The sequence below is a fragment of the Acinonyx jubatus genome, chromosome A3, assembly GCF_027475565.1.
Source record: "Acinonyx jubatus isolate Ajub_Pintada_27869175 chromosome A3, VMU_Ajub_asm_v1.0, whole genome shotgun sequence".
Lineage (NCBI taxonomy): Eukaryota > Metazoa > Chordata > Mammalia > Carnivora > Felidae > Acinonyx > Acinonyx jubatus.
This window is the reverse complement of record NC_069388.1, coordinates 50,495,725-50,509,936: the sequence shown is the minus strand read 5'-3', so window position 1 is coordinate 50,509,936 and position 14,212 is coordinate 50,495,725.

Genomic DNA, 14,212 nt, shown 5'->3' with positions numbered 1-14,212 from the left:
GAATATGACCTGAGCTTTCAACACAAGGTAGAGAGTTCACTGTGCTCTAATAGAAATACAGAGAACATATTATGAAAGTTCTTTAACAAGTGAGATCCCTTCTGGCTGGAGAAGTGAATGAGGGGTGTTGAGTGAGCAGGGTCTTGTGGGACGGGTATGACCGGGACACATAGAGGAGGAGGGATGAGCATCCCCCCCTCCTTAGTCTCCTCCTTTTCCCATCCAGGAGAAGGACCTGCATTGCTCATTTCTCCAGCCAGACAGAGTCTCTCACTTCTCTATGATTTAATCACCATGGGGGGAGAGCTTCTGCTCTCATGCTACAGCTCCTTTGGTGCTGAGGAGCTTCTGCCTGCAGACTGGACTTTCGGCAAACCCACAGACTTCCTAGAAGAGAGGGCCTGGAGGACTGGCTCAGTTTTCTAAGAGGGGAGAAAGAGAAATTAAAGAAACTAAAAAACCTCTCAAGTCAATTTTAAGCAAAATTCTGGAGTAGATTTTTAAACAGTTAAGTCAAGCAAAAATAAACCAATTTTACTTTCTGATTACAACCTTCTAGGGTGTTAGACCTTGGGTGGGTTGTAGTTGATGGATAAATGTACCCACGGAACCAGGGTTAATGGAACAGAGGCCTTGCATGATGTGCCTGGGGCTCGTTATTGACCCAGTCCTGCTTGATAATTTTTAATCTATAATTTTAAGGAAGACATAAGCAAAATGCTTTGGAAATTACAGAAAACACAAATATGGACAAGATAGCCTATGAGCTGGATAATAAAATGAAAACTTGAAAAGATTTTGAAAGACAGGAGCCTTGTGGCTTAATAAATAAAAGGGAATGTAATGGGTGTAATACAATATCTAGCCATTATATTCAATACATGAACTGGGATGCACAGGGTTGGGAGTCCTGGTCTACCAGTAGGCCATTTGCAAGGAGCAGAGTGGACCACACACAAACACTAGCCCAGCTCCCAGCAAAGCCAGTGAGAGGAGCCATTTTGGTTAAGGACTGTACTCCTTGTTGTGCATGATCTCAGAGGTCTCTGGTCCCTCAGCTTGTGGTCAGCTTGCATTTGACAGATTTCCATAATATTCTAAGTCAGCCTTTTCTTGATTTGGCATTCACTTACTTTCACTTTTCTTGGACTCTTTTCCAGAGTTCTAATAGAGTTGATTCTGCCAGTTTTGTCAGTTTTGTGTGTGTGTGTGTGTGTGTGTGTGTGTGTGTGTGTGTCTGTGGAGGGATGGGCCTTTGGGGCTGTCTGCTCTTAGGTTTTTGCTGCAGTGTCTCCCACACTTGCAGTGTCCCATTTAGATCATAGATGTCCGCCCTGAGTTCCTCCCCAGCTAGCCCAGAGCTGCTGTATCACATTCAGCCCCAGGTGCCAGAGACTAATGGGAGGTGAGTAGCTGGTAAAGGGTTAGAAACTGGTGCTACTCGGCCTGGAAGAGTGGAGATCTAGTGGAGATATAGAGGCTGTTTAAAAATCCAGATGGTCCAACCCTGTGCAGTTCCAAAGAGAAAAGTGTGGACTTGAGTGGGAAGTGGCAGAGATCCAGAGACCCTGTACAGGAAGGGGAGTGCCTGCCCTTGTGGCGGCCTCTGCATCTCAGAAGGGGTTTGGATAGGCTGCCTCATGTCTGCACGAATGCTGCCTAGGGACACTCCTGCACACTGAGGTGGCAGGGGAGAAGTGGTCCAGGGTACTCTCCATCCTAAGGTGGTCTTGTCTACTCTAGTCTTCTATCACCAGTTTTTGCTTGATGCTTCCTTGTAAAGGCCTGCCCAGTTCAAGCCCTGCTGCCCACCCTCACTGGATCTGGCTGATCCTCACCAGCTCCCATATGGACCTCCAGATCAGTTTCTAACTGTTCTCCTCACTCCCACTCACTCACCCCTTCCCCAATGTCATGGGAGCTGGCTCCCTAGAACAGATATCTGATATGAAAACATGTACTTGTTTCCTGCTGCCTGAAGGGATCAGCTCTGATTCCTCAGGGGAAGACTGTTTATACCGGTACAATGACCTTTCCAGACCCAGGTCCCATGTGTCCCATTTCTCCTACCCCTCTTGCTGTTCAGCCTCTGGGGACATGACCATGACACCATGTGGTAGATGCCCAGGCTGGTGTGGAGAAGCATAGGGATGGGAGCCTGTGGCCAAGACTGCCTGAGTTGCACCAGGAGGTGATACTGGAGCTGAGCCTGAATGGGAGGAGGGCTACTAGGTGATGAGGGGAGAAAAAGCACCCAAAAGTCATCAAGGTCCCCTCAGTGGGTCAGACTTTTCTGAATCTGAAGGGTGACTAGGGTGTTCTGAGCAACTGAAGAGAGTTATACATGGGGTTGTTCCAGTGATATAATTTCCTTTCAACATACTGATGTCCCAGCTTCTCCAAAGGGCTCCAGATGCAGACTAGGAAAACTGATATTTCATCCCAGCATAGCCTTGGAACTTTCTCTGAAGAAAAACAACATATAGCAGAGAGGAAAAATAAAAATGGATACAGAAAGAAAAAGAAAACCATAGAAAGAAAAAGAAAAGCATAGAAAGGATGCAGAGATCACAGAGAAGCCAGCTCAGTGGACTAGTTCAGCAAAGGATGCACAATGAGGAGGATGCAGGTGCTGGGACTGGGTTGGGCCCTGGCTATGCTTTCCTGGCAGAAGCTACTGCATCAGGGTTAGGGGGAGTCAACCACTCTTGCCCCTCCATCTATTCAGGCTTGAAGAATTAAAGCAGTTACTCATCCTAAAACACATGATGGATAGTAATGCTTCCAGAGATCAGTCACTGTGTTGCCTCTCAGTGGCTTTTTTGTTGGGAGTGGTCCTCAGGGGAGGTGGCAGTGGCATGGAGACTGTGTGGTTGGTCATTGAGACTGCCTGCCAGGCACCAGTTTCCAGCTTCAGGTGCCCTGGACAAAGCACCACACCACTGCTTTCATTGCCAAGAGGGAATGGAACAGTATCCATCTCCAGGGGTGTTGAGAAGTGAGTCTATATATATATATATATATATATATACACACACACACACACATACATGTGTGCAAAACACTGCGAACATGTAACAGACACCACTTGCTCACCTTGGAATCAAACTGAACTCCTCTCCAGCCCCAGCCCTGCAATCCTTCAGTGGTTCAGGTAAAAATTCTTGGAAACCTCCTTGATTCTCCACTTCCCCCTATGACCCATATCTAATCTGTCAGCAAATCCTGTTGGCTCCAGCTCCAAAATGTATCCAGAAGCGGCCTTCTCCCCACCTCCTTCCCTACTGCTCTGCCATGAACTGTTGCCTCTCCCAGCAGTCTCCCTGCTTCCACCTTGTCCCCACGGTGTTTTCTGAGCCTGTCCTTGCTTTGCCCATGCTCTGCAGTGCTGTCCATGTCACCTGCAGTGGAGGCAGAGGGCCCCCATGCCCCTCCAGCCACACCTGCCCAGCTTGCTGCTTTCAGGCCTCTGCCTGGAACACTGTGTCCCCAGACACCTGCCTGCTAATACTCTCCCCCTGCAAGCCTTGCTCCAGTGTCACTTTCCAAGTAAGGCCTCACTTGACCACTGCCACCCATGCCACCCACTCATTAGGTGTCACCTTACCTGGTTCATTTTTATCTGTAATGTAGTATTATCCGCAGTATATATTAACCTCTAATATACCATGTCTTTCACTTACTCATTTTTTGACTGATGCGCTTTTCCTTCCAGAAGAGCAGTTCTCAACCACAGGACATCTGTCAAAGTCCGGAGGTATTTTGGGTTGTCATAACTGGGAGTAGGGTGTTACTGGCACCTGTCAGGTAGAAGCAGGGATGCACAGGAGTTGCCCTGTGTGTTTCCCCCAAAAGAAACATCTACTCAAGGTGTCAGCCACACCTGTGCTGAGAAATCCTGATCTAGAACACAAGCTCTACAAGAGCAAGGGTTTCTTTCCCCCATTTTGGTAGCTGTTACATCTCTAGCACCCAGAACAGGGTTGATATAAGAGATGCTCAACATGTGTTTTGTGGTCAGAGACAGGCACATACTCAGCACTTGGTAAATATTAGTTTTGATTATTATTACTTCTTATGGTTTTATAGTTCCATGCCTAAGGTTTTCAGAAAAGTCTCTGCACTTCTCCTGGGCAGTGTGACAGGGTGAAAAGGGTGCTGGACTAGACTCAAAGAACCCTGCCTGAGCCCCATCTCAGCCATTATGAGCTATGTGTCTCTGGGCAAGTTACTTAGTCCTGCTGAGATATCATTTCCTCATCCATTAGATTGGAATAAAATTTGTTTTTCTTTTTATCTGGCAAACTGATGGGATGAGTAAATAGGATAATATGTCAAGGTGCTTATAAACACTAAATGACCTTTAAATGATTGCTGTTAGGTGGTGCCTACTGCAAAATGGAAAAAAAAAACAATTGATTTTATCATGGCCGACAATCTTATATTGGTTGCGAGGAGCCTATTATTCAGAACCCATTTTTCATAATTTGAGAGTTTCTATTTTGCCCATATGGCACTCCTTCTTTAGGTATCTTGCAAGAAGAAAAAGAAGAGACAGCCCTTTAAAACACACATATCACATATATTTTACTGAACAGCTTTTGCTTTTAAAATTCAGACAATATGCTCAAAATAGTACTAATAAATTTTCTGTCTTGAGTAATGTTTCTCAGACATACACCAAGGGAAAATAATTAAAGAAAGACCCAATAAAATGGAGATTATAAAATAAAAGGAGGGGATTGTAAATCAAGGGCCTGGACTTCTAGTTGTTGTCAAGGCTGCCTTTGAGTGCAGGGACCCCAGATGTTTGATTTGGACACGTGTGTTCTTGCAATATGATCACATTCTTCTTATGAATGAAACATCAAAAGGCACAGGGCCATAGATGCCAGCATGCAATAATGTTGGCAAACATGTCTTGGAGACAAGAAATAGCCAGCTTATGGCTTCCTTCATCCTTCATGAAGCTGTTAGGAGCAAGCCTTAGGGAACGCCTTCTGCCCTGCTGGCAATGAATGGCCACTCGTGACAGATCATCCAAGGGCCTTTGGTTAAAGCCCCAAAACATCAAAGAGCGAGCAGCATTGCCTGGCCAGAGACAACGTGCTGCGTTCCAGAGTGCAGATCAGAGTTTCACCTTTCTGCTTCAGTGGGGATTAAACCTGAAAGAGCCATTAGAAAATTTGATATAAAATGAATGTAAATATTATTTACCTAGTAACATAATTCACATCTTTATTTCTTCCTCTTTTTTCCTTTTTTTTGGCTCCTTCAAGGAGTCATTATTCTTCCTGTGAGCCACTAGTTCACTTATTTATCCAACAATTGTTTATTGAATTCTTTTTTTCCAGTTTTATTGAGATATAATTTTAACAGAGCCCTGTATAAGGTGTACAACGTAATGATTTTATTTACATATATTATAGAATGATTCCACGGTAAGTTTAGTTAACACCCATCATCTCATATAGATCTAAAAAAAGGGAAACAATTTTTTTTCTTATGATGAGAAATATTTAAACTTTCATAAATACCATACAGCAGTATTATAGTCCTCATGCTACACATTACATTTCTAGTACTTATTTATCTTATAGCTTGAAGTGTGTTCCTTTTGACCACCTTCATGCAAACCCTGTCCCCCCAACCCCCACTGACCTCTGGTAACCACAAGTCTGATCTCTTCTTCAATGAATTTGTTTTTAAGATTCTACATGTAAGTGAGATCAGACAGTGTTTGTCTTTCTCTCTTTGAAGTATTTCACTTAGCATAATGCCCTCAAGGTCCATCCATGTTATCACAAATGGCAGGATTTCCTTCTTTTTTATAGTTGATTAATATTCTGTTTTATATGTGTACCACATTTTTTCTATCCATTCATGGACACTTAGGTTATTTCCATGTCTTGGCTATTGTAAATAATGCTGCAATGAATATGTGGATGCAGATATCTCTTCAACATAGTATTTTTGTTTCCTTCGGTTATGGTCTCAGAAGTGGAATTGTTGGATCATATGGTAGTCCTATTTTTAACTTTTTTGAGTAACCACCATATGGTTTTCCAGAGTGGCTGCACAAGTTTGCATTCCCACCAGTTCAAGAAGGTTTCCCTTTCTCTACACCCTCGCCAACACCTATTTCTTGTGTTGTGGATTTTAGCCATTCTGACAGGTGTGAGGTGATATCTCTTGTTGTGGTTGTAATTTGCGTTTCTCTGATGATTAGTGATAGTAACCATCCTTCCACATAACTGTTGGCCACTCATATATCTTCATTAGAAAAATGTCTTTTTAGGTCCTATGCCCATTAAAAAAATTTTTTAATGCTTATTTATTTTTGAGAGCGAAACAGAGCATGAAACAGGGGAGGGGCAGAGAGGGAGGGAGACCCAGAATCTGAAGCAGGCTCCAGGTTATCAGCTGTCAGCACAGAGACTGACACAGGGCTTGAATAGACCAGGAGATCATGACCTGAGTCAAAGTCGCATGCTTAACCGACTGAGCGACCCAGGTGCCTGCATTTTTAATTTAGATTATTTGCTGTTTCGCTATTAAATTGTATGAGTTTTTTATATATTTTGAATATTAACCCTTATCAGATATAGAGTTAAAAATATTGTTTCCCATTCTGTAGGTCCTCTTTTCATTTTGTTGATCACTTCTTTTGCTGTGCAGAAGTTTTTATTTTTTTAATTAATTAATTAATTAATTTTTAAATTTACATCCAAGTTAGCGTATAGTGCCACAATGATTTCAGGAGTAAATTCCTTAATGCCTCTTACCCATTTAGCCCATCCCCACTCCCACAACCCCTCCAGCAACCCTGTTTGTTCTCTATATTTGAGTCTCTTATGTTTTGTCTCCCCCTGTTTTTATATTATTTTTGCTTCCCTTCCCTTATGTTCATCTGTTTTGTATCTTAAATTCCTCATCTGAGTGAAGTCATATGATATTTGTCTTTTTCTGAGTGACTAATTTCGTTTAGCATAATACCCTCTAGTTCCATCCATGTAGTTGCAAATGGCACGATTTCATTCTTTTTGATTGCCGAGAAATACTCCATTGTATATATATACCATATCTTCTTTATCTATTCATCCACTGATGGACATTTGGGCTCTTTCTGTACTTTGGCAATTGTTGATAGTGCTGCTATAAACATTGTGGTGCATGTGCCCCTTCAAACAGCATACCTGTATCCCTTTGATAAATACCTAGGAGTGCAATTGCTAAGTCATAGGGTAGTTCTATTTTTAATTTCTTGAGGAACCTCCATCCTGTATTCCAGAGTGGCTGCACCAGTTTGCATTCGCACCAGCAGTGCAAAAGAGATCCTCTTTCTTCACATCCTTGCCAACATCTGTTGTTGCCTGAGTTGTTCATGTTAGCCATTCTGACAGGTGTGAGGTGGTATCTCATTGTGGTTTTGATTTGTATTTCCCTGATGATGAGTGATGTTGAGCATTTTTTCATGTGTTGGTTGGTCATCTGCATGTCTTCTTTGGAGAAATGTTTATGCATGTCTTTTGACCATTTCTTCACTGGATTATTTGTATTTTGGGTGTTGAGTTTGATAAGTTCTTCATAGATTTTGGATACTAAGCCTTTATCTGATATGTCGTTTGCAAATATCTTCTCCCATTCCATCAATTGCCTTTTAGTTTGCTGATTATTTCCTTCACTGTGCAGAAGCTTTTTATTTGGATGAGGTCCCAATAGTTCATTTTTCTTTTTGTTTCCCTTGCCTTTGGAGATGTGTTGAGTAAGAAATTGCTGTGGCCAAAGTCAAAGAGGTTTTTGCCTGCTTTCTCCTTGAGGATTTTCATGGCTTCGTGTCTTATGTTTAGGTGCTTCATCCATTTTGAGTTTATTTTTGTGGATGGTGTAAGAAAGTGGCCCAGGTTCATTCTTCTGCATGTTGCTTTCCAGTTTCCCAGCACCATTTGCTGAAGAGACTGTCTTTATTCCATTGGATATTCTTTCTTGCTTTGTCAAATATTAGTTGGCCAAATGTTTGTGGGTCCATTTCTGGGTTCTCTATTCTGTTCCATTGATCTGAGTGTCTGTTTTTGTGCCAGTAGCATACTGTCTTTATGATTACAGCTTTGTAATGCAGCTTGAGGTCTGGGATTGTGATGCCTCCAGCTTTGGTTTTCTTTTTCAAGATTGCTTTGGCTATTTGGGTTTTTTTTAATGATTCCATAAAATTTTAGCATTGTTTGTTCTAGCTCTGTGAGGAATGTTGCTGGTATTTTGATAGGTATTGGATTGAATATGTAGATTGCTTTGGGTATATCAACATTTTAACAATATTTGTTCTTCCAATCCAGGAGCATGGAATATTTTTCCATTTTGTTGTGTCTTCTTCAATTTCTTTCATAAGCTTTCTATAGCTTTCAGTGTATAGATTTTTCACTTCTTTGGTTAAATTTATTCCTAGGTAGCAATTATAAATGGATTGATTCCTTGATTTCTCTTTCTGTTTTTTCATTATTGGTGTATAGGAATGCGACTGATTTCTGTGCATTGATTCTATATTTTGTGACTCTGCTGAATTGATGTTTTAGTAGTTTTTTTTTTGTGGAATCTTTTGGGATTTCCACATAGAGTATCACGTCATCTGTGAAGAGTGAAAGTTTGACTTCCTCCTTGACGATTTGAATGGCTTTTATTCTTTTGTGTTGTCTAAATGCGGAGGCCAAGACTTTCAATACTATGTTGAATAACAGTGGTGAGAGTGGACATTCCTGTTGTGTTCCTGACCTTAAGGGGAAAGCTCTCAGTTTTTTCCCCATTGAGGATGATATTAGCAGTGGATCTTTCATATAGGACTTTTATGATCTTGAGGTATGATCCTTCTATTCCTACTCTTGAAGATTTTCATCAAGAAAGGATGCTGTATTTTGTCAAATGCTTTCTCTGCATCTATCGAGAGGATGATGTGGTTCTTGTCCATTCTTTTATTGATGTGATGTATCACATTGATTGTTTTGTGGATATTGAACCAGCCCTGAATTCCAGGGGTAATTCCCACTTGGGTGTGGTTAATAATTCTTTTAATGTATTGTTGGATCTGGTTGGCTAGTATCCTGTTGATGATTTTTGCATCCATGTTCCTCAGGCTAATTGGTCTGTAGTTCCCCCTTTTAGTGGGGTCTTTGGTTTTGGAACCAAGGTAATGCTGGCTTCATAGAATGAGTTTGGAAGCTTTCTTTCCATTTCTGTTGTTTGGAACAGCTTCAAAAGAATAGGTGTTAACTCTCCTTTAAATGTTTGGCAGAATTCTCTTGGAAAGCCATCTGGCCCTTAACTCTTGTGTTTTTTTTTTTTTTTGGGAGATTTTTGATTACTAATTCTAATTCTTTACTGGATATGGGTCTGTTCAAATTTTCTATTTCTTCCTGTTTCAGTTTGGTAGTTTATATGTTTCTAGGAATTTGTCCGTTTCTTCCAGATTGCCCATTTTATTGGTATATAATTGCTGATAATATTCTCTTATTATTGTTTGTATTTGTGCTGGGTTGGTTGTGATCTCTTCTCTTTCATTCTTGGTTTTATGTATTTGGGTCCTTTCCTTCTTCTTTTTGATCAAACTGGCTAGGGGTTTATCAGTTTTGTTAATTCTTTCAAAGAAACAGCTCCTGGTTTCATTAATTTGTTCTACTGTTCTTTTGGTTTTAATAGCATTGATTTCTGCTCTAATCTTTATTATTTCCTGTCTTCTGCTGGTTTTGGGTCTTACTTGCTGTTCTTTTTCCAGCTCTTTATGGTGTAAAGTTAGGTTGTGCATGTGAGACCTTCCTTCTTTAGGAAGGCCTGGATTGCTATATACTTCACTCTTATGACTGCCTTTGTTGTGTCCCAGAAGTTTTAGGCTGTGGTATTATCATTTTCATTGACTTCCATGTACTTTTCAATTTCCTCTTTAACTTCTTGGTTAGCCCAATCATTCTTTAGTAGGATGTTCTTTAGTCTCCAAATATTTGTTATCTTTCCACATTTTTTTTCTTGTGGTTGATTTTGAGTTTCATAGCATTGTGGTCTGAAAAGATGCATGGTATGATCTTGATCTTTTTGTACTTGTTGAGGGCTGATTTGTGTCCTAGTATGTGATCTATTCTGGAGAATGTTCTATGTGCACTGGAGAAGAATGTGTATTCTACTGCTTTAGTATGAAATGTTCTGAATATATCTGTTAAGTCCATCTGGCCCAGTATTTCATTCAAAGCCATTGTTTCCTTGATTTTTTTGTTTAGATGATCTGTCCATTGTTGTAAATGGGGTGTTGATGTCCCCTACTATTATGGTATTATTATCAATGAGTTTCTTTATGTTTGTGATTAATTGATTTACATATTTGGGTGTTTCCACATTTGATGCATAAATGTTTACAATTGTTAGATCTTCTTGGTGGATAGACCCCTTAATTATGATACAGTGCCCTTCTTCATCTTTTGTTACAGTATTTTAAAATATAAATTGTCTGATGTAAATATGGCTACTCTGGCTTTTTCTGGGGGGGTGACCATTAGCATGATAGATGGTTCCCCAACCTCTTATTTTCAATCTTAAGGTGGCTTTAGGTCTAAAGTGGGTCTCTTGTAAACAGTTTATAGATGTATCTTGTTTTCTTATCCATTCTGTTACCCTCTGTCTTTTGATTGGAGCATTTGGTCCATTGATGTTTAGAGTGAGTACTGAAAGATATGAATTTATTGCCATTATGTTGCCTGTAGAGTTGGAGCTTCTGGTGGTGTTCTCTGGTCCTTTTAGTTTTTGTTGCTTTTGGTCTTTTTCTTGTTCCTTCCTTCCTTCCTTCCTTCCTTCCTTCCTTTCCTCTTTCTTTCTTTCTTTCTTTCTTTCTTTCTTTCTTTCTTTCTTTCTTTTCTTTCTTTCTTTTCTCCCCTCAGAGAGTCCCCCTTAAAATTTCTTGCTAGACTGGTTTAGAGGTCATGAACTCCTTTAATTTTTGTTTGTCTGGGAAACTTTTAATCTCTCCTTCTATTTTGAATGACAGCTTTGCTGGATAAAGAATTCTTGGCTGCATATTTTTTCGATTCAGCACATTGAATATATCCTGCCACTCCTTTCTGGCCTGCCAAGTTTCTGTGGATAGGTCTGCTGTGACCCTGATCTGTCTTCCCTTGTAGGTTAAGGATTTTTTTCCCTTGCTGCTTTCATGATTCTTTCCTTGCCTGAGTATTTTGTGAATTTTACTATGATATGCTTTGTTGATGGTCGGTTTTTGTTGAATCTAATGGGAGTCCTATGTGCTTCCTGGATTTTGATGTCTGTGTCTTCCCCCAGTTAGGAAAGTTTTCTGCTATGATTTGCTCACATAACCCTTCTACCCCTTTTTCTCTCTCTTCATCTTCTGGGACCTCTATGATTCTGATGCTATTCCTTTTTAATGAGTCACTGAGTTCTTTAATTCTTATATAATATTCTTTTGCCTTAGTCTCCCTCTTTTTTTCTGCTTCATTGTCCTCCATAAATTTGCCCTCTATACCACTGATTCGCTGCTCTGCTTCATCCATCCTTGCCGCCATTGCACCATTCAAGATTGCAGCTCAGTTATAGCATTTTTGAATTCATCCTGACTAGATTTTACATCTTTCATCTCTGCAGAAAGAGATTCTAATCTATTTTCAACCCCAGCCAGTATTCTTATTGTCATGATTTTAAAATCTGGTTCAGACATCTGGCTTGTATCTGTGTTGATTAAGTCCCTGACTGTCATTTCTTCCTGTTTTTTTTTTTTCCTTTTGGAGTGAAGGAAATAAAATGGAAAGTTAATAAAAATGGAAAATAAAAATAAAGTTTTTCTCTTTCTGTATTCAAGAATAAGAAAGGAAAAGAAAAAATTGAATAGATGGACCAGTGGACAGAATCAAATACAATTGAAATTATATCCAGTTTCCCCTAGAAGTCAAACTATGAAGCACTTTATAGTCTGTAAACTAAGCAGGCAGAGAGACTTGTGGGTTCCTCAAGAGTGCAGTTGGCCTAGCTGGGTGGGGCTTAGTGTAACAGCTCCATTCTTCACTAGATGCCACTGGTTAGCTTACCAGGGTGGATTGCTAAGGCACATGTTGGTGTGTATGTGCATGGACCAGAGGGGATGAAAATGGCATCACTCAGCTACCCAGTCTCTAGAATAAGAATTCTGTGCTCTCCCTGACCAGCAATCAATACCCCTTTGTCTCCAGCTTCTGTCCACTCCCTGCTTCTACACTGTCCATGACCAAGCCATCAGGCTGCCAGGCGCCACCTCCCCCCTGAGTTTTATCTCAGATGGGGCTATATTTCCCAACCCTTCAGTTCTGAGGGACTGTGGCTTTGACCTGTTATATCCCTCTGGGGGAGGGTCTTGCTGAGCAATGGCTTAGGTGCTGGCCTACCCCCAGGCATGTTCACAAGACTGTGCCACTGCTGATGTTCAGAGACTGTGGCCAGGCCCCATCCTGCCCCAGAAAAAGTTCACGTGATTGTGTAGCAGCAGCATTTCAGGGATTATGGCAAATCACAGCACACATCTGGTGCCAGGCTTCGCACTTAACATTCTCATTCCAATACAAGTGAATGTGGCCATTCTCCAGGGTCTGCTGGGACCTTTGTCTGTGGGGAGGCCACACAATAGCCTCTATTCAATGTCCTTCTAGCAGGCGAACCACCTCTCCCCATGTGGCCTGAGGACCCCTCAGACCTCGCTCCCTGCTCCCGGGGATTCATCCTTCTTACTAGTCTACCACCAGGTATTGAGCTCCAGATTTTCAGACTCTGTGCTCCCCCTGTTTATAGAGTCTTAATGGAATTTAAACCCTCTCCTTTCTCCTTTCTACATGCTCAGTCCCTTGCAGCTTTTTCCACTCTGACTTTTTCTCTCCAGCTGCTTTGGGGGGGGGTTGCTTTCCCCATACTCTCCCCCCACCTCCATCCTCTCTCTGGGAGCAAAAACAGCTCCCTGCCCTCCGTGGCTTCTCTCTCCCCCAGTTCATTTCTCTGCTCCACATACCTGCCAAGTTCTGTGGTTCAGGTTGTGCAGATTGTTGTGTTAAACCTCAAATAAGTTTTCTACGTGTTCAGGATGGTTTAGTGTTGATCTGGCTGCATTTCAGGGATGAGAGATGCAAAAAAACCTTCCATGATGTTACGTCATCTTGGCTCCTTCTCACTTTTTTTGCAGAAGCTTTTTAGTTTGATGTAGTCCCACTTGATTTTGTTGCTTGTGCCCTAGATGTCATATCCAAAAAATCTTTGCCAAGACCCATGTGAAGGAGCATTTTTCTTATGTTTTCTTCAAGGGGTTTTATGGCTTCTGGCCTTAAATTTAAGTGTTTAATCCATTTCACATTTGTTTTTTGTGAGTGGTATAAAATACCTTTGCATGTGAATATCCAATTTTCCAGCACTATTTCTTGAAGAGACTATTTTCTACATTTAGTATTCTTGACTCTCTTGTTGAACATTAGTTGACTGTATATTCATGGGTTTATTTCTGGGCTCTTGATTCTGTTTTATTGGTCTATGTGTCTTTTTATTATGCTAGTACCATACTGTTTTGATTATTATAGCTTTGTAGCACAGATTGAAATCGGGAAGTGTGATGCCTCCTGCTTTGTTCTTTTTCCTTGGAATTTCTCTGGCTACTTGGAATCTTTGTGATGCCATATAAATTTTAGGATATTTAAAAAATTATCTATCTATCTATCTATCTATCATTTATTTTTACTTCTATAATGAATGCCATTGGAACCTTGATATGGATTTTACTCTATAGATGGCTTTGGGTAGTATGAAAATTTTATCAGTATTAATTCTTCCAATGCATGAACACAGGATACCTTTCAATTTATCTCTGTCTTCTTTGATTTCTTTCATCAGTGTCTTCCAATTTCCAGTGTGGACATATATTACCTCTTTGATTAAATTTATTCCTAAGTATTTTATTATTTTTGATGTTATTATAAATGGTACTGTTTTCTTTATTTCTTGTTCTGATAATTTGTTGTTAATGTATAGAAAAACTATTGATTTTTGTATGTTAATTTTTTATCCTGTAACTTTACTGAATTTATTGCTTTGATCTAACAGGTTTTTTGTGGAGTCTTTAGGATTTCAACATATGAGATCATGTCTTCTGCAAATAAAAACAATTTTACGTGTTCATTTCCCATTCTGATGCCTTTTATTTCTTTTTCTTGCCTGA